We start from the raw sequence: 19,574 nt of genomic DNA, 5'->3' as shown, positions 1-19,574 counted from the left end.
GATTCATTCGCAAAAAAGAGCATAGTATCATCAGCAAACAAACTGACAAGAAAATAGCGAAGAGCAATATGAAGATCATTAACATAAAGGAGAAAGAGTAGAGGGCCTAAAACAGAACCTTGGGGGACACCATGTTGCATGTGTTTAGAAGAAGAGTTTTTACCAGAGACTGAAACAAACTGTGATCTTTCAAAAAGAAATGATCGAAACCATTCAAGAGCTTTCCCACGAACCCCATAAAAATCTAGCTTTGACAGTAAAATAGAGTGGTCAACGGTATCAAATGCCTTTTGTAAATCGATAAAAATTGAGCATCCATACTTACCTTCATCTAGAGCACTTGAAATTTGGTTGATGGAGTAAAGGAGGGCTGTTTCAGTTGAATGATTTGATCGGAATCCGAATTGTAATGGGTAGATTGAATTTGATTGGTCGAGAAAGTTCATCAGTCGTTTATGCATAAGTTTTTGGAAGATTTTGTCAATATTAGAAAGAAGAGAAATTGGCCTGTAGTTCTCAGCATCGAATGGAGAACCTTTGTTTTTGAAAACAGGAATAACTTTCGCTTCCTTCAGCTGACTTGGAAAGACACCAGTAAAGAAAGAGAGATTTACAATACGAGTAAAGATCGAAGAAAGGGTGTCCAAATTGGAAGAAATGATTCGATAAGGGATGCTATTCGGACCTGTAGCCTTGTTTTCACTGAGAGAAATAAGAGCTTTAGAGAGTTCAAGATTAGAAGCAGGAGCAATGAGAAAGTAGTCGGTATTTCGATTGTCATTCTTCAGCCATTCTGAAAAATGATGACGTGTGAAGGGAATTTTTGATCGTATTTTACCTGCAATGGTTGAAAAGAAATCGTTAAAAGCTTCAGAAACTTCTTCAGGATTCGAAGATAGGGAATCATCGATGTTAAGAGAAATAGAGCTTGAAGAAGAAGGAGAAGCTATAATCTCTCTGACGCCTTGCCATAATTTTCGAAGATTGCCTGAGTTTTGAAAAAAGTAACGAGAATAATGGAGTTTTTTACTCGCACGGATAAGAGAAACAATGCGATTTCGATAAAATTTATATCTGTCACGAAGAAAATTCTTAAGATCGGATGAAGAATCAGGAACTTTCAAATAGTCGGTTTTAAGGCTATCTCTGATGTTCATAGAGACGAGAATACCTTTGGTGATCCAAGGTTTGAGTAGAAGGTTAGCTTGACGTCTGGTCAACTGTTTCAAAGGAACATGCTTATCATACAAAGAAGAAAAACGAGTCAAAAAAGAATCAAAAGATGAGTCAACATTTCCCTTTTCAATTTCAAGAAGACCATTCCAATTGACGCTATCAAATTCTTCTTTGAAACTAGCCTCGTCAAATCTAGACCAATCTCGACGAAAAGGAAGTTCAGGTTTGTACTTAGAGTCACAGTCAGTATTCAAAATTAGAAATTGTGGAAGATGGTCAGATATAGCAACTGTAAGATTTCCAGAGAAAGAAGAGCAGGGAAAGGGAGAGGTAAAGATGTTATCAATAAGAGTACTAGAGGTATCAGTGATCCGCGTTGGCAAGGTAATAGTTGGTAGAATCTGGTAGGCACCAAGAATGTCAAGAAATTTGGAGTGAGAAATCACAGAGTCACAAGTCAAAAGGTCTATGTTGAAATCGCCTAACAAAATAAGATTTTTATTTTCTTGACAGGATTTTCTCAGCAAAGGTTTTAAGAATTTATCATTGAAAAGGTCGATGTCTAAAAGGGGATGTTTGTAGATACATCCAACAATGAAGTTTTTCCTATTTTTTAAGACGATTTCAACAAAGGTTGATTCGAGATTACCACAGTCCGAGTGTACTATCTTTGAAAGATCTTTACGAGGTTTTTTGTTGAGAGAGTTCGAGACAAAAAGAGCAGTTCCCCCAACTGTTGAGACTGCAGGGGTATCAAAAGATTTGAAGCCGCTAATAGAAAGTTCAGTGTTTTCGATAGAAGATTTGAGTCTTGTTTCAGTGATACCGAGTATACTGAAATTATGATTGAGATTAGAAAGTAAAGTAGTAAGGTTATCATGATGTTTTTCTAAAGAGCAGATATTGAGATGAAGGCAAGAAAAAGTTTGTTTTTTGAGAGGTAGAGAAGCAAATTCTTGAGTACTATGATATTTGCAGTCAAAATGATTAACATGATCATCAAAAGTAATATCGCCACGTTGTTCATCGATTTGAGAATCGAAGTTAGAAAAAGAGTTTGAAATAGAATTTAGATGTCTAAAATATGATTTTAAGTGACTTATATCTTTACCAATGGGTAATTTTTCATTGGATTCGAAATTAGGTAGAGCATCATGCGTACAAAGTTTACAGAGCCAAATGTTTTTTACGTATTTTGGTTCAATGCCTAAACACCGTGCATGGGATCGTCTTTTACACTTGGGGCAAGAATGAAAAGTTTTAGAAGTTATTTTTTTCGAGCAAACAGAGCAGTCATCGTTTGCCATTGTAGAGTTTTTGTGTGCAAAATAAGTTTGCAAATGTTCCTCGAGCCAAAATGTAATAAAAAAAGGGAGAAAAAAAAAAGCAAGCATTTAGACGAAAAATTGTACACAATTAAACAGAGATGTTGTCAAAAAGTGGATTGGTCGTATGTAATAAAAAACTTATTCAAACAAAGAGTTTTCTATGATCAGGAAAAGTTTTAACTAAGTCATTAAGATGTGTCACCTTCATTGTTTCAATACCATCATTAAATCTCAAATTAACAGTGTGGTATGTTAATTTTGCCATATAATTTTATTTTTATCAATACATTACATTGAGTTCGGATTTACATCTTTCAACAGATGAAAATTTTTAATTTGTTTAAATTTTCGTTGCATTATATAAATTATTGACTACTCTCGGGTACTTAATAGCCGTCCCCCCCCGCTAATTAATTTTTCGAAAATTTTCCACCCAGGACATACTTATTCCAACCCCCCCGCTTATTAATTTTTGGGAAAATATTTTTGAAAGTTCCCTTTTTTGTCCTAATTCAGCTGTAATAGCCTCCTTTTCAAAAATTTTCCACCCAGGACATTTTTATTCCAACCCCCCCCCCCGCTTATTAAGTTTTGAGATTTTTTCCAACCCCCCCGCTTATTCCAACCCCCCCGGCTATTAGGTACCCGAGAGTAATCAAGAGAGTAAACCTTTTCTCAAATCTCAGGTTTTGAAACTACACAAGAGGAATTGACTGAAGTGGCACAGCTATCGGGAGTTTTTAACAATGATGATCTTGATGATTACATCAAACCGGAAACGCGAATTCGTTGTGAGCAGCTGAAAATTATCAATCCCGAAGAAGACTCTGTTAACATAATTGCACCCTTTCTCTACATAAGAGATCACTACGGGGATTAATAGAAAAGTCATTGGTCCTTAACATGTGCATGTATTATATCATATTTACGATTACTGTAATCTTTGACACTTTTTGATAATTTGAAAGAAAGTTTTCTAAAACTAGAGAGATTTTGAAATAATTTTAAGTATTCAACACTGGGCTCTTCCAGAAAAAATCCGTTCATGGGGGGTGGAGGATATATTATTTTTTTCATGAATTACCCCTGGACATTTTGATTTTTAACCCCCTGGACACGGGTTATACCCCTGGACAAACATCAAATCAACCCCGTGGACACAAAAAATTACCCCTGGACATTGGAATTTACCCCCTGGACATTGCAATTTTTTGGTATTTTTTCAATACCCCTGGACAATTCATCCTCCACCCCCTATGAACGGATTTTTCTGGAAGAGCCCATTGTCCAAAATCTAAGTACTCTTAGGTGCCAAATAAACACCCCCCATAGTATGAATAAAGGGGGGTCCGAGTTTTCAAGGAAGGCTTTATAGGGGGGATGGGCAATTTTCCAGTTAAAATGGGGGGTTTGAGCTTATAGGGAGGGGGATCAAATAAAAATTGGGGGGGGGGGATAGTTGATGAAAGTCTTATTTCTTATTTTTCCTAGTTTTACTATTATTAGTTTACTGTTTATTTGCTAGTGTTTTCAAGTTCATTGACTATTGGTACGAATTCACACTGAAAAATATATTTTATTCATCAAAATTCTTCCCCAATACTGGGAGTACAAATTATATGCTGGGGGCTCGGACCCCTGTAAATGGCGTGCGGGATCAAAAAATTTTAAAAATAGGGGGATACCTTTATAGGGGGGGATGAAATATTAATGGGGGGTCCAGACCCCTCTGCACACTATGCCCCCCCCCCTCCGCTTGTTAATTTTTTTTAAGCTGTCAAAGAGAAGGCCCCTTATTTTGCTCTAAATAGCCTGATTTTAGCCTATTTTTACCTTATTTTTGGGTTTCAGAAGTACAATTTCCAAGCCCCCCCCGTTTATTTGGAACCTAAGAGTACTGTACTTTTGTTTTTTGTGAAAACCATAGAACTTTGAATGTTGAGTTGAATGTCAAAACTTAGCTCCTACACCTTTTTTTTATAAGCATATCCAGGCTGAGATAACAATTATTAACAATATTAACACTATAAGCATAATCGAAGCTTAGCTCGAAAAAAGCTGATGCTTATATAAAAACCTTTTTTTTTGTAATTTTTTTTCTTCAGACATGTTCAAGAAATTGAAATAGAAAGTGCTCTGTATTTCGAGAAAATTTTCAGCCCATCTAAGGGGAGTGGAGGCAAGTTAGGGTTATTTGTCAGAGACTGACTGACAATTGATAATTGGAGTAAGGATCTTAAAAAGGTGGGTTTTCGTTTTTTCAATGTAATAATAAAAAGCTAACTAGTCAAAAATACTACAATAATACATACAAAGACTTAATAGGTAGGTTTCGTTTTTCCTATATACAAAATATTTAGTCAAAATTTTGACTTCTTTTTAAAGTCTAAAATCAAAATCACTTTTCAATAAATAAATTCACACCAAAGTCAAGTCAATGGGTGAATTCCTAGAAAATGTTACATCCACATAAACTGTGCAATCTTTTCACCCTCTTTCAGAAGAATAAACAAAAGCCTCACAGAAATATTTGTATATATGTTTGTGATGTCTGAGGGCAAAAAAATGAATTACACTTCATGAAATAACTCAAAAAATAATAACAAAATAGGAACAGGAGAACAATAAACAGTTCGAGTTTCAAAAATTACTCAAAAAGAAAATGGAAGAAGTTTCAATTTAAATATGATTGTATGTATGATATGTACGTTTTGAAAGTCATTCTCCAAATCTCTTACCAATTTGCTTGCACCAACTATTGCACTTGTGCACTTTTAAAAATTTCTGGATAGCTTCATGACCCCAATTTCCTGTACAAAAGTACATCTTGTCTGTACTGTCATGCGAGTTTTGACTGGCAATTTCAGGGTCGCTCAAAGTGTATTTCACCCCTTGCAGATCTACGACCATTAAAGATTTTCTTGATTCTAGGTATGTATAGTGAGCAAATGTTTCAGCCTTTTTTAACAAAGTTTTATCTAACTCTGGTGCATGGTTAATATTACCATCATTATTGACAAATTTCTCAAATTCTCCCTCCAAAAACCTTTCTACAGTAACGTATTGATCACCATTACCATCGTTGAATTTACCAAAATACAAAGTTGTGTACACAAAGGATTCACCAAAATCCTTAGGAATCACTTGTTTGAATTTAACTGAAAGGTATTGTGCTAGGGCATGCATTTGAACTGTTTTTCTGGCATGCTCTTCCTCTGTGAATAACCTTTCTTTAAGAACATCAATTTTTTCTTTTTGAAATGTTTTTACAACATAATCACCATAGAGTTTATTGCAGCTGAATGCTTTAAACACATCTCGGAAGCCACCATGTCCAAATGGTTGTTCCTCCATTGTCATTTTCACCTCAAAGGGGGGTAACCATCTCTGTGTGTTGACATTGAATTCCTCCAATGTAAACACTTTCAATTTTGAATTTTGTGGCTCAATCAGTTGTCCCATTTTCATGTATTTTGATGGGGGTAATGATACAAGTGGCCCATTGATGTTTGCCACTGGAAGCTTGCTTGTTGGAAAGTGTGATTTTTGTATTTGAGTTGAATTATTACTAGAAATACCAGATGCATTTGCTGATCTTTTGCGGGCTGGTGGCAATGAAGACTTAAATGTAGATGTTTCATTATTTGCTTTCCCAGGAACGAATCTAATGTGAAGAGGAACAAACTTCTTGATTTCTGAGATTTGGGTCCAGGAAGGGCCACGTTCTCCAGCCAAAATATCGATCTCTTGGTTCTGTTTCATCTCAAGATGAAAGTGATTTTTACATGCCTTCTTAATATTGTCAAGTGTAAGCTGCATACCATTGAAATTAACATAGGTGAGGGGTCCAATCCGGTCGTAGGTTTGTAATTTGCCTGATACTCCAGTGGACATTCTCTGGACGGTCAAATTTTCGAAGGATTCAAATTTCCCTCCTTTGCTGCTCTTTTTGTCTTTCAAACCTTCAAGAAAAGCTTTGTATTGATCTTGTCCTCGCTTTTTTCCAGACATTTTGGATTTTTTCTGCTGCTTTTGGACTGCTTCACTGCTTCCCGCGTGTTTCAAGTTCAATATGGCGCAGGATGTAAACAAACAAACTTTACGGTAGCCGGCCTATCGAACGATTACATTACGGCAACGACAAATTATAGTTGACGGCACCGTATGACATCCTTGGGCTATGATATCGATGGGCCACGTTAAACACGATAAATAAAAAACTTTTTCATTTTAAACTTTTTTAATTTCTTTTATATTTTCTTTATTTTCTTTATTTCTTTAAATTTATAAATATATATATATTTTTTTTCTTTTGTTAAAAATCAATTTTTTTCTTTTATTATTATTTAATTATTTTTCAACATTTTTTAACATTTTAATGTTTTATTTTCAAAAGTAGTCATGACACTCATGGGCCACCATACTAATCAGTCCAGAATTAGCTATTATCATCAATAAATCTGTAAAAAAGGGCGTATTTCCTGAAAAACTCAAGACTGCCAAAGTTACACCAGTTTTTAAAAATAATGGTAATAAGCATGATATTTCGGTGCCGTAGGAAGCATTTTCATATTGGGGGGGGCTGAAGTTTAGTGACACCGCGAGGGCCAACCATGGTTTGGGCCGAGGGGGAAAATTTTGAAAATTTGAGCTCTAGATTGCTTAAAAATACACTCAAAACATGCACATAACGACAATTATGACAAATTTAAAAAAAAACTTTGCATCTTGCAAAATAACCATTTTTGACAAAAATATTGGGGGGCATAGCCCCCCTTGCCCCCCCCCCCAGTTGCTACGGCACTGATATTTCAAATTACCGACCCATTTCAGTTCTTCCTATTTTTGATAAAATCTTTGAAAAAGCCATAAACCATAGAATGAAAAAGTTTCTCATAGATAATAACATACTCTACCAAGACCAATTTGGTTTTCAGACAGGTAAGTCTACCTCAGATGCTGTGTTAAAGTTGACTGATGAAATATATTCACAAATCAAAAAGAAAAAGATCTGCTGTACTATTCTGCTTGATCTAGCTAAGGCATTTGATACAGTCAACCATGACATTCTCATAAGTAAGCTAAATGCAATTGGAATAAGGGGTCCACTGAACAAGTGGTTTCAAAGTTACTTATCCAACCGAAAACAAGTTGTAAGTATTGATTCAGAAACATCAACCCCTCTTGAAATGGAATACGAAGTTCCCCAAGGCTCAGTCCTATGTCCCACACTTTTCCTTATTTATATCAATGATCTTCCCTTGTCATCAGCTAAATTTTCATTTACCCTATTTGCTGACGATACATCTCTCTTTTCATGCAATGACGACCCTCAAACCCTAGAGAATTTGGTAAATGAAGAATTAGAACTTGTAAATAATTGGTTGGTGAACAATAGGCTATCATTAAATATTAAAAAATCTTGCTTTCTTCTCTTCACAGGTAAAAAGCAAGTTGAAAATTTCAATGTTCTGATATCAGGTAACCAAGTTCAACCAAATATCTTGGAGTAATTATTGATGAAAAACTAGATTGGCAAGCTCATATCCATCATGTAGCTAACAAAGTAAAACAAGGCTCTGGTCTTGTACGTAAATTAAGTCATTTAATTTCTCCTCATTGTTTATCTTCTCTTTATCATGCTTTTATACAATGTCACTTACAATATTGTATTACATCTTGGGGCTCACCTAGCACCAAGGGTCTAGGTAAGTTAAATTCTCTGATAAACAGTATATCATACAAGATAGAAAAAATCTACTATAAAAATAATACGAAACCACTAAATGCATTTAACATCAATTCCCTCTATAAACTAGAATGCAATAAACTCATCTATAAATTCATCCATAAAATATCACCTAAAAGTCTAAACATGTTATTCAGTAAACCAATACATAATCTTGGCACGCGTCAACCTGCATCCAATTCAGAAACCACTAAATGCATTTAACATCAATTCCCTCTATAAACTAGAATGCAATAAACTCATCTATAAATTCATCCATAAAATATCACCTAAAAGTCTAAACATGTTATTCAGTAAACCAATACATAATCTTGGCACGCGTCAACCTGCATCCAATTCACTGACAACTTTAGTAGTTTTTGCTGACTCTCCTTCTCCCATTCGTTTTTATGGCCCTCATTGTTGGAACCATTTTTGCCTGGATTTATCCACCAGTAGCTTTTCGAATTTCACCAAAAAACTTAAATCAAGACTGTTCGTCACTTAATATAGTATTATTCCTTCTCTACACACCCAATTCAATTTAGATACAGATTAATTAAATCTGTTGTTGTTGTTGTTGTAATGTTATTGTTGTTTATTCATTATGACACATTGTAAACTTCCTTTTACTCTACATAGTATTACATTTCATGTCCTTTCGAGCTCGAAAGCCCTTAGGGTTATTTTTCGTTTAGGAGATTTTTAAATGTACATAGACCTGAAAAAGAAAGATATATCATTATTATCATTATTATATCTAGAAAAGATTTAGAAAGAAAGACGCATAATCGAAAAGTTTGAAAAGTTGGCCCAGAGCCCGGTTCGGCGTGCCGTATCCGAGCGGCCGTACGTTAGAAAAAGAAGAAGGAAATAAGGACTTCAAACAAAAAACACACAAATTTATATCAATACGTGTGAACTTCTTTAACCTAATTTTTACTAAGGTGAGTCGCTAATTCACATATCCTGCAAACAAGTGGAGCGCTACCAACCACTAGACTTTCTAATAAGAGACATTCACAATTTTCAAACTAAAAATGTCAAAATAAAACGACAAATCCGATAAATGTTTTAGATGATGATGATTGGAAAAAATGGAAAAAGGAAAAAGGTATAAAAGAATTTATGACCAAAAATCAAAAAGAAATGATGAAAAAGCTCACAGATATGGAAACAAACTACAAATCTACAAAGTCTGAAATCCAATCGATCTCTACTAATGTGGCAAACCTTGCAAACAATTTTAACAAGATGAAAATTGATCTAGACAATGTTATCAAGTCTCAAGACTTCATTAGCAAGGAATATGATAAACAGAATCTACTTATAACTGGCTTGCAAACCCAAATAACCGATATTAAGAAAGGCTGTGCTGAAACTAAGCTTGTCAACAAGAACCTTGCAAAAACTTGTACTGACCTACGTACAGAACTGGAGAAAGAAAAATCTGCTCTAAATGATCTGCAGCAATACAGTCGTAGGAATATGGTAGACATTCATGGTATCCCTCGGTTGAATAGAGAGGATACTGACAAACTAGTTACGGTTCTTGCTGGGAAAATGGGTTTAACTCTGCTGAAGTCTGACATTGAAATCAGTCACCGGACACATCCAGGAGCTAATGCACCGATCATTGTCAAGTTCTTATCCCGTGGTACTAGAAACGCATTTTTTGATAAAAGAAAAAATTTGAGAAATATTAGAGTCAGAGACCTTGGTGACCATTTTGGAGATTGTGGACATAAGATTTACGTCAATGAAAGTTTAACAACACAAAATGTTGATATTTTCAAAGCGGCAAAGAATAAGTTTGGAAGAAATAACAAATATATTTGGACACATCATGGAATTACTTTTATGAAAAAAGATGATCGATCTGATAAAATCATGTTGAAATCAATGACAGATGTTGTAGGATATGTTACAAATTCTAATAATAACAATATAGCTGATACAGATCAAGAGGTAGACCCTAATAGAACTCTTTAATGGTTGACATTATAATAGAGGATTATGAAAGCTCGACTTGTCACACTTGTCTGAAACTGTGTCTTGATAACTGTATCTTTTGTGACCTTTGTAAAACCTGGTTGCATCCTAAATGTATCAAAATGACTCAATCTCAATTTAGGAAACAAGGAGCTTCTTCAATCCCTTTTTTCTGCCAAAAGTGTATATCAAATGCCTTACCTCTCACTTACATAACTAACTTCCAACTACTTAACCATCTGTCCATCACCACTAAGAAGCTAAAACTCTGTGTTAAATGCAATAAATCCTCTTCTAAAGATGACATGGTGTATTGTATCACAAACAAACATCATATTCATAAAACATGCAATAATTTCACTAAAAATGACCCAGTTAAAAGCATATGGTGCTGTAATCAATGTTATAAATTTCCTTTTCCTGATCTTTGTATTGATGAATTAATAGCTGAGTCAGTAACATGTACTAAAAACCCTAACCGTAAACTTAAAATTGATATTAACAATAAACTAACAATATTCAATAAACAACTACCTTCTCTGTCAATGCCAACTGACAACGAGGGAAATAACGAAAATCTAAATTTCAAATATTATAATGTTAAAGATTTTCATGATTTGTTAAGGATTTCTGACCTTTCTAACTTATTTTCTGCATTCCATACAAACATTAGATCCTACAACAAGAACTTTAATGAATTATCTGCACTAATAACTAATCTTCCAACTAGTCCTGACATTATAGGTTTATCAGAAACCTGGGACACACTGGATAGCCCTGCAAATCTTCAAGATCTTCAAGGTTACCACAAGGCAGAGAGGGTTGAAGGTTCTTCACAGAATGGTGGTGTTGTAATGTACATCAAGAAAGATCTATCCTTCTCAAGAAGAGATGACCTATCAGGTAAGCAAACTCATTCTGAAATACTCTTTGTTGAAATTGAAAATACAGATAGAAATATCTTGGCTGGTGTAATCTACAGACACCCTAGTACTAAAGTTCACGACTTCATAGATACTCTTAAAAATACTATTTCAAAATTGACAAGAGAAAACAAAACAATTTTACTGATGGGAGATTTTAACATAAATTTACTACGAGTACATGACCATAAAGAATCTGAGAGATTTCTAGACACTATGCTAGATAACTTCATCTTACCCTGCATCTCTCAACCTACCAGATTTGATAAAAACATGAATTGTACTTTGATTGACAACATATTTCTAAACACTATGAATGCTGAATGTGTCAGTGGCAATCTTATGTCCTTAATTTCAGATCATTTACCTAACTTTGTTCTCTTTCCTTTCAAGAAGAATAAGAAAACTAACAACAATAGACCAAAAGTACGTGATTTCAAAAATTTCAAAATAGACAAACTTAGAGATAACTTTAATTCCATTAATTTCCTGAAAAAAATCAAAACTATGAACGACAGTGATCAAATGTATTCTTTTTTTCATAACGGTATGGACTTATTATTTGAAATGCACTGTCCACTTAAAACAATGTCCAAAAAAGAACTCAAAAACAAACGAAACCCTTGGATTGACAAAGAAATCTTAGACAAAATGAGTGAAAAAGAAATCTTACACTCAGAACTTCTAAAAACTGGTGACTTAGAAATCTCACAAATGTATGAATCCCTTAGAAAAAAAATTAATCATCTTATTCGAAAGAAAAAATTCATTTACCAAAAAGCCAGAATATCAAAATTAAAAACAGACATTAAAAAATTATGGAAAGAAATCAACATCATTACTGGTAGATCCAAAAGCAACAGCATCCCATCATCAATGTTCTACAACGACAAAAAAATCTCATCTAGCAGAGAAATCTCAAACAAATTCAATTTTCACTACTCAAAGGTTGCTGAAAATCTCATTGAGAAAATGAAACCACCTCAAAATCCACTTACACATTTAAACTTTATTAATAAAACTTTTTACTTTAACTCTTCTAATCAGTTTGAAGTAATGGATCTCATTAACTTGTTAGACGAGAAAAAGTCTGAAGACATTTATAACTTTCCGATCTCTGTCAAACAAGTAAGTGACCTGATCTCTCCAGTTTTGAGTCATATCATCAACCATTCGATTACCACTTCAAATTTTCCAAGTAAGTTAAAACTTTCAAAAGTAATTCCTCTTTTCAAAAACGGTGCTAAGAATGACATCAAAAACTACAGACCAATATCCATATTGCCAATTTTTGACAAGATTTTCGAAAAGATTGTTCACAAACGTTTAATGAAATTTTTCACTGATTTCGAAATATTAGCTCCAAACCAATATGGTTTTCAAAAATCTAAATCCACCTCTCATGCAGTACTCGACTTAACATCGAAAATCAGTTCTGCACTAAAAAACAATAAATCTTGCTGTGCAATTTTCTTAGACCTGGCAAAAGCCTTCGACACTGTCAACCACTCCATTTTACTAGGAAAGCTTTCTAAGGTTGGTATCAGAGGTCCTATGCTAGGATGGCTTGAGAGCTATCTCAGTCATCGACAACAGTGTGTCAGTGTACATGGTAAGTTATCTAGTCCTGTCCATATGAAATATGGAGTACCACAAGGCTCTGTCCTAGGCCCACTTCTGTTCCTTATTTACATCAATGACATTCCTGATGCTTCTAAAATCTTCTCGTTTACCCTTTTTGCTGACGATACGTGTCTTCTAGCAGAACATGAGAGTTTAAAAGACTTAGAAACTCTTGTAAACCACGAAATCAAAGAAATAGAAACTTGGTTGAAAAATAATAGGTTATCTTTGAATGTGAAAAAATCTTGCTATCTTCTTTTTACAGGGAAAAAGAATACAGAGGACTTCAATATTATCATGGGTAATGATGCTCTTACCAGGCTTAACGCAGCAAAATACTTAGGAGTAATGATTGATGACAGGTTAAAGTGGAAAGAACAGGTAAACAGTGTCCTATCGAAAATCAAACAAGGGTCAGGTATAATGAGGAAGGTAAGTTATCTAGTCCCCAACTATGTCAGTCGTTCGCTATACTATAGTTTCATTCAATCTCATGTTCAATATTCCATTACATCCTGGGGATCTCCTTTAACTAAGGGATTATCAAGGATAAATGACGTAACTAATAAAATAATCAACAAAATCAATAAATACAAACACCATGATGAAGAAATTTTTGCACCGCTAACTCTAAACCAATTATATAAATTACAATGTTGTAAATTAATATATAGTTACATTAAACTTAATAATATTCCATCTTCACTTAAATCTTTGTTTAATGAACCTGATCATGAACATAAAACCAGACTCGTAAATAACGGAGGTATGGAGGTGATACACTTCGACGTTGCTGCCCATCCAATTATGTTTTACGGTCCTCATTTCTGGAATGCTTACGGTGTCCAAATAAAAGATCTGAATCCATTCAGTAGCTTTCTATCATCTTTGAAACAAAAAATTATTTCATAGTTATCTTATAACCATTTCTTATTATTTAGTAGTAATCATATGTATATATTCTCCATTTTCGCGCCAAACCCACGCCATTCTTGTAGCTAAACATATAGCTATTTTTAAATGTACATAACGTTCCTTTATTTACCACAGTACTTTAACTGCCTGATGGCTTTGTAAACCTATTAAAGGTTGTTTCATCAGGTTGATTTTGTAAATTTTTCTAGTTAAAGTTTAGAGAAAAGAAATCTCATTCATTCAAAAAAAATTAAATAAAACTAGAGAAGCCTTTCTAAGAATAATGTTACATTTCTCAGCGGCGGATCTGAGGGGGTTCAAATGGTTCAGCTGAACCACCCCAACCCTTTTAGTAAATAAAAAATACAAAGACCCTTTCTTCAAGTGAAATCTAGTTTTCTGATCGGAGCTGATTTTTCTTCTTGGTCATATCTCGATATTATAGGGCTCTTCCAGTTAAAATCCGTTACCTATGGCGTACGAGATGAACATCAAAAAGCATAAACTTGGTTTTGCTGCTTAAACCAGGTTTCAGTGTATATTTTGTTCATCTAGTACATCAAAACATGAAATTTCCCGAATTAGTCTAGCTTAAACCATGTTTAAAATAGACATGTGATGATGCGCGATGAAAGAAGCATGAAGATGATCACAAAATGGCTGATGTTCGAAGTCGAACCAAAGGTACAGATGAATTGTATGATGATATCAAAAACCTTGTTGAAGGACTTAGTAGGTCAGATGTAAATTCACGAGATGAAAGCTTTTATAAACGTGTAAATCTATCCCTTCGAAATCTTGATAGATTAAAAGATGTAATCACTGATGAGCAATATGCACGAGTTAAAAGTCAGATTGACTCGATTAGCAGTCTAGTAATTGATGACTGCGAAAATCAACTGTTAGATGTTAAATTGGCCAAGAAAAGAAATGGAAAAAGAGGAAATGATGCTTATATTATCAATAAAGACCTTTTAGAGCAGCTACTCTCACTAGGTACCTCTGTGGTCAAGATAGCCACTGATGGTTTGCTAGGGGCAAAGGTCCATCCAAATACAATACACAACTTCATAAGAAGGAATAATATGATTGGAGTAAGGAAACGATACACTATTATCGCAGACGATGACCTTACCCTTCAAATCAAATCAATTAACTTGAAGTATCCAAACTCTGGAATAAGGGAGGTCAAGGCCATGCTAATGAATTTAGATCCACCTATTAAAGTTCAAAGGGACCGAGTTGCAAAGTTACTTGCTGAGGTAGACCCTGTTGGTACAACAAGAAGATGGGCCAAAATCATCCCAAGACGTGTTTATAGGTTTCATCTTTTTATATACAGATTTAGTTTTTGAATTAATTTTTTTTTACTACAATAATGACAGATACCGTGGAGTCGGGTAACTTGCATCAGTGGAGGCTAACATGCATAGCCCTCAAATGACTGCCCAATCAAAGCAGCAAAATTTCAAAACAAATGAACTACGGAGCTCCGCTCGCTCGCAGCTCTACCATTTTTGTTTTGATTTAACTTTGTATTTTAAGGACCAGCCAGGTCATCCATTTGAGGGCTATGCATGTTAGCCTCCACTGATGCAAGTTACCCAACTTCACGGTATATATTACATATCTTCACTATATACCCATGAGAGGTATTTTTTGGCCAATCATTGAAATCATCATCAAAAGGGGGCGTACAGGGTTTGCATTCCGAAATACCAAACAATTTTGCTAAAAATATTTGAAATTCCGATACCAATTTTTGGGGAAATCTTTCCTTGTTTTGACTAATATTTTTTCAATTTCCATTTTTTATGGACGAATTCCGAAAATAGGGGGATAAAAACTATATACTAACGAAATCCCAAAGCAAAAATTCATGGATTTCTGATACCGAAACAATTCCAGTATTCCGAAATATTTTAAAGTCAGGCTCAGATTTTTCAGACACAAAAAGACAACAATTGCATTATAATAACGACTTCTGTACTAACACACTTTGTAATAACGCCACACTTTGTAATACCTGATGCACTTTGTAATACACCTTGACGCACTTTGTAATACCTGACTCACTTTGTAATAAAAACTGACGCACTTTGTAATAAACAAACTAATGCACTTTGTAATAAAAATTTATGCACTTTGTAATAAAAATTAACGCGCTTTGTAATACCAAAAGATGACCCACTTTGTAATAACATCTGACACACTTTGTAATGATTTAGAGAATTTTAAACGTTTTTAGCACCTGATAATGTCATCCATTTTGCCACCGCTTAAAAAAAGGACTCCTCTAAATTTTTACCACTTTAATATGCAAGTTAATTTTTTTTTCAAATTATTATTTTACAGAGTTGCAAGCCCAAATTCTCTTTGGCATATTGACACCCATCACAAACTCATCAGGTAATAACTTAAACATAGTGTGCACTCCCCCTAACTAGGATTTATTGATTTCGGTCCCAAATCTTTAGGTGGAACTTTGGATTTTTTGGATTTCAGTGGGGATTACAGTGATCGAAATAGTGGTCGGTTATCGGTTAAAACCGACCAGAAATAAGAAATCACCGAGCGATAGATTTTCTGATTTTAAGAAAATAACTGACCAATAATTTAAAGTAATTTTCCTGCTCATTTAATGGTGTTCATTGATTTCTATCAAGAATTGTTGATAATATTTTTTAGTTTATCTCATCCGTCTACTTACCTAGATTAACGCTATTTTTTAGAAGATTATGTAGGCTAATTGCCTCCCCGGGTGCCTCCTGTACCAATTTCTTTATTTGATTGCAGGTGGAACTTTGTGGTCAATGGATGTATTGATGGCTATAGTAGACTCATAGTTGTTCTTCAACTTCACACTAATAATCTTGCTGCATCTATGCTGTCTGACTTTTTAAGTGGTATAAATCAATACGAAATTCCTAGTCGTGTTAGAGCTGACAAAGGAAGTGAATTCGTCCATATCAACAAATTGATGGAAGAAATCAATGGAGTAGATCGCGGTAGTTTTATAACAGGAAAATCAGTCCATAATATTCGTATAGAGCGTCTCTGGAGAGATGTTTTTATAAAAGTGTTGGAAAAGTTTTACAATTTGTTCACCTTAATGGAAGGATGGCATATCTTAGATATCAATAATGAAATTCACTTGGCATGTTTGCATCATGTTTATGGGCGACGTATACAAAAATCCCTCACATTCTGGAAAGAAGCTCATAATATTCACGCAGTCCGGTCAGAAGGAAGCCAAACTCCCAAACAAATGTGGTTTAATGCCTCACTTATTAATTCAAATAGATCTTTAACAGCCATGAACAATATATTTAGAAGAGATCCTGAAGATTACAATAACATCATTCAAAAATATAGAAGCACTAAATCCTTAACTGAACCTGATTCCATTAAAGTGGTGTTGCCACGTTTTGAGCTACCTCTCACTGACCAGGATATACAAGAGTTGGATGACTCTATTGATGTTTTGAGGGAAAGTCCAAATGATGGTTTAGATATTTATGGCGAAGTAATGCAATTTGTTTTTGAGAGACTTGCTAAATGAACCATCAATTACATTTGTTGAATTTCAGGACAAGAATTTTAAATTATGTAATATGGGTCTAAATTGTACCATTACTAGAAATTTTCATGTAGAACATAACATTTTTTTAAAGCTCATAGGTTTATCTAGATGTTTTGTGTTTTTTTTTTTTGAATTTGAATTTATACATCTTCTGAAAGCTCATAAAATTATTCAATCGTATTTTTCTCAATTTAAATGGAAATACTGACAATAATTAATCGGAAGCTAAATTTAGACCTGGGTGCTTTTAAAAGGTTTAAAGTCACCCATAGCATTGCTTGTTTGGACGCGTCGATGATGGCCAAAGACGCTGGAAGTTAAAATTATTTATGTATATGTCAGCAATTTTGAGACAATATCTGAGTGTATGTATCAAAATAACAAAAATCCACTTGATATGTACCGCAAGCAAATGGTATTTTTAGGTTCCTGTTTTCCAGCAATGTTTTTTTTTTCATTTCAGTGTAAAGTAAAATTATAAGAATGATTATTGATGAAATATTCGAAAAGTCAAAAGTAGTATTGGATGCCCTGCCAGGCAGATACAAAAAAAAAACAATTAATCGCTTGAAGAAAACGTTACCAGTAAGTCTTCTATTTCACCATTTTTACCTTAATGGAATTATTTTTGGTTGGAGTTTGTTGTGTTCAGGGGGACAGGCAGTTAGCACATGACACTAATGGGGCCCCCCCAGCGGACCCTAAATTCACGCATTCACGCAAAGTTTTTTCGCAATTCACGCATTCACGCAAGTTTTTCTCGAAATTCACACAAACCCGATTTTTTGGGAAATCGGGGAAATTTTCGGAAAAATCGGGGAAATTGTCAAACATTTCTACACATTTGGGTGAAAAGCCAGTTTGCAGAGTCTGAATTATCAGAGAAGTCGTTTGTTTTTGTTAAGTATTCGAGAGTGGGGCAGACGTTAGACATTGCAATCTAATATAAATGGTAGAATGCCCTCGTATACGAGGCGCCCCAGCGGAACCAAAATGGCAAGGCTGCTACACTCGAGATTTTTCGACCGGATCTGGTCATGCACTTGAGAAAAACTTAACTCAGTAGTGATTTTTTCCTGTACACCTGACTATAAGCACATTAGCTTAATAAAGTGCTACGTAAGTTTTTAACTTTAATCACATGCCATCACGCAAAATATTTTATTCTTCTAACATGTCACTGTCGTTTAGAAAAGGTGATTTTTGTACAAAAAATATCTTAATCATTATCAAAAATAGGTCAAACAAACTCCAGGGTGACACCATAATGCTTAGCTAAGGGGTAAGGAGGCGCAACCATGGTTTGCGCAGAGAGGAAATTTTTTGCATTTCTGTCACCTCGCGGTTGGCTAAAAATGCTATCTTTAACACCATTGAAAAAGAATGTAGTCTAAATTCATTAAGAGGCGAGGTACGATCGCTTGATAGAGTGCAAAATGAGGTAAAAGGATGAACATTTGTTCATCAGGGGTCGCGTCTTGATTTCCTAACGTGGAGGGGCCGAAAACATAGCGACTAAGGGAGGCGCAACCATGGTTTGCGCCGACAGGGGAAAGTTTCTATTTTCACACTCTGATGTGCTTAAATACGACTCCATTTCAGACTGATTTTGCCAAGAAATGAGGTTCTCAAAAGTCTGCATCGTGGGTATTAAATATTTCTTTGAATTAAAGATTTGTGGTGAGGGCTGACTAAACTATACATGTTTTTTTTTTATAAGCAAGTGTCTGCCCCTACATCAGGCTCACATTATGCTTAGCATTCTATTGTTCTCAAATAATAGAGCCATTGTTTAGTGACCAAAAACTGAGCCTGCATATGCTTATAAACGTTATGCTTATAAAAGAAAAAATATGTACTTGCACTCGACTTTTGGCGGGTGCTGCACTCAAAATCTCGAACAAACGTGCCACGTTCTGCAAACTGGGTGAAAAGGGAAATTCCCCGAGTTCACGTAAAAAACAGGGCAGATTCACGCATTCACGCAATAGAAAATGGATTTTCACGTTCACGCAAGTTTTTTTAATTCACGCATTCACGCAATTTTTTTTCAATCTTCACGCATTCACGCAACCAAAAAAGCCCATTCACGCATTCACGCAAACCGCTGGGGGGGCCCCACTAATGACATTTAGTACTGCAGTGGTCCACTTGTCAAATTTGGATAATGCAGTTATTCACCAAGTGTACTAAGTGAAAAGCAGGTGGTATTTAGATAAAAACAAAATTTGTGTACTAAGAAAATGTGCGGACCGCCAAATATTTTGAAACGGACTTTAAAAATTATAAATATGATTTTTATCTAT

This window comes from Clytia hemisphaerica, unplaced genomic scaffold (assembly GCF_902728285.1).
Source record: "Clytia hemisphaerica strain Z4C2 unplaced genomic scaffold, Clytia hemisphaerica genome assembly, whole genome shotgun sequence".
Classification (NCBI taxonomy): Eukaryota; Metazoa; Cnidaria; class Hydrozoa; order Leptothecata; family Clytiidae; genus Clytia; species Clytia hemisphaerica.
This window is presented reverse-complemented; position numbering follows the sequence as displayed.